General features: G+C 32.8%; 1 long non-coding RNA gene across 1 annotated transcript; it reads left to right on the top strand.

Moving 5' to 3' along the window:
- The first annotated feature begins 305 nt into the window (after nt 1–305).
- On the top strand, nt 306–1255 carry LOC145070818 (uncharacterized). Its single transcript, XR_013690099.1, has 3 exons — nt 306–397; nt 486–752; nt 827–1255. It is a non-coding gene; the product is annotated as an uncharacterized LOC145070818 (long non-coding RNA).
- The last annotated feature ends 1525 nt before the right edge of the window (nt 1256–2780 follow it).

Here is a 2780-nt window from a genome sequence, read left to right as displayed (position 1 = left end):
TAAGTAAAAAGTTATATTTTTAATGTAGGTGTTGGAGGAGAGGAATGAGTATGCGGGGAACAAATTTGATGATGATGTGTTTGATGTAAATGATTATAGTGAAGTTAAAGAGGTTCTTATAGTTACATTAATATAAATATTTTGTTTAATTAGATATTATTGCTTATTAAATTATGTGTATTTCGTTATTAAGTATAAAGTATTATTTTTAATGTAGGAGTGGGAGGAGATGAATGACAATGCGGGGAACAAATTTGATGATGATGTGCCGGACGAAGACGAACTAATAATAACAGGAATTGTAGATTATTTTGATGATGATGATGGCAAAGAAGTTACACCCGATAAACCGAGGACTCGAAAACCATCACAATATTTGTGCCCTCCTTACACCGAGGTATTTGTTTTATTTATAAACTGATGATTTTATGTTTATGTGAATTATCTGAAAGATATAGATTTAAACATTTGAATATTGTTTTTAGTTGCACACGACACCGAAGCAAAAAAGAAGAACAAAAAAGAAGGTTGATATCAAATCAACAAGCCCCGTTCCTCCTCCAGTTTTTGGTGTTGCTCATGACTTCTCCATGTTGCGCCTGCAACCTTACGTAGCAGGCGGTGAGGTTGTCATCCAAAATTATATATTTCATTCATATGATGTCCAGCATCGTTTGTTTAATTTCGTGTTAGATAGAGATTTTTGGAGCTCATTGTTTGGGCATACACACGACGGATGGTTGGAGTCAGTGGTAAATTAATTGTTATATAATTATTTTAAAAGTTAATTGTTTTTTAGTCAATAACAAAACTATCATGTGTGCAGCATATAACCATTTGGTACCGACTATTGATGGAGAGACGGTTTGAGAGCGACCGACATACAATAATGCCTCCAAATTTTTTTTGTTTCTCATGCTTTGGAAGAAGGACAAGACTGGAGGGCATTTATGGCTGGTATTGCTACGTACCCCAACTTCATGGTTGCTTGGTGGAATGTTGATATGGTAAACTTAATTGTTTATATTGAAAATAATATCGTTTTTTTGTTATGTTTTTCTATTGTGATGTAAATAAACATAATTTTATTTTCCGATCCTTATACAGGTCTTATTGCCGATTCATTCATCCCCTAATCATTGGCTATTTGGGGAACTACGATTAGCGTCAATGGAAGTGCATATTTATGACAGTCTTGGTAGAGGGGCTTATGAAAAATTCAAATATGAAGGAATCTTTTCCAAATTTGAACGTCGGGTGGCATATTATTTGGACAAGATTAAGTATTAGGCCCGAAGGAACATCCCAAGGATTCCATTGAATATGCAATTCATTTATGAAGAAAATGTTCCCTAACAAAGTAGTCATTTGGGAGATTGCGGTGTTTTTGTTTGTATGTTTATGGAGCAATTGGTTTCAGGTCAACCAATATGTGTTCTTATTGACCCAAAGAACGCAGCTTTAGAGTTCCGTCTACGGATGGCAAAAATTATTTGGGGTCTAGTCTTGGTCCTATGTAGTTGGATTATATAATTGTATATATAAATTAATGTTGGATTTGATTATTAGTTTATTTTTACAGTTTACTCAACGGATGGCAAAAAATATAACGTTACGACAATTACAACAAATTAATGACCTACTAATTACTTATCAATACATACAACATAAGCACGACTACAACATTTGTTTTAACGTTACAAATACAACAATTTATTGACCTAACAACTTCAAAACCATAAAAACAATATTGAAAAGCTTACAACTTGTAAACAAGAACTGCCAAGAACAACACCCAACTACAAACCAATGCTATCTTTAACTTCTTATTTTCTGATTAAAAGAGCTTATTAGAGTTAGCTACTTTAGCTATTACCATAGATGATTGGTCCTTCTCTTCATCAACCCAACTGATAAACCTGCATTTTGGTCCCTGTTAAATTTAATATTGACAGTAAGAAAATAAATTTTTGTGATGTAAACACGAGGGTTTAAATTTGAATGACGTTAACAACATGATACCAAATATGGGCAAGCATAAAACAATCTTCCTGGGTTTTTAGCTGTACCTGAAATCCTAACGATACGTTCTCCTCCGCAATTGCAGTATGCCATTAGCCTTCTTTTTCTTTTAAATCGGAGTTACTTTCTCAGTTAAATTTTTCATACTGAGTTACACCATTTATAGAAGAAATCATATTACAGACAATTCTTTTTTACTATGAAATGAACTGGTTTGACTATGAATTCAAAAAGTTGAACTACGAAATGCAGACAAGTACATTCTGTAGTATTGTCATGTCCGTCAGTGAAATTTGACTATGAAATGAACTGGTTTGACTATGAATTCAAAAAGTTGAACTACGAAATGCAGACAAGTACATTCTGTAGTATTGTCATGTCGGTCAGTGAAATTTGACTATGAAATGAACTGGTTTGACTATGAATTTAAAAGGTTAAACTATGAATTTTGATCAGTAGAGATACAATATTTTCTATTTATAATTGAATTTGTTTCATATTGCATTTGTGTGATGATTGTAGAGCACTATCATCGGTATTGAAACTGAGTAGTTATAGCGAAAGAACCTTTTCTCAACTACCAATTTTCTTGCATAACCTTCAAAGAACAAATCCTAATACCTTCACAGCCATTAAGAAAACCGATACCAATCGCTTTCAATTCTGTTTTGTGGCTTTAGGTTGCGTGGTATAACATACTTCTTTTATTGAGTTATATAATATTTCATGGTAATGTATCTCGATTAGTTTTTACTTAT

Source organism: Lactuca serriola, chromosome 1, assembly GCF_051521515.1.
Source record: "Lactuca serriola cultivar US96UC23 chromosome 1, Lser_US96UC23_V15, whole genome shotgun sequence".
Classification (NCBI taxonomy): domain Eukaryota; kingdom Viridiplantae; phylum Streptophyta; class Magnoliopsida; order Asterales; family Asteraceae; genus Lactuca; species Lactuca serriola.
Note: the sequence above shows the minus strand (reverse complement) of the source record. Positions and strands in the feature narration are given on the sequence as shown.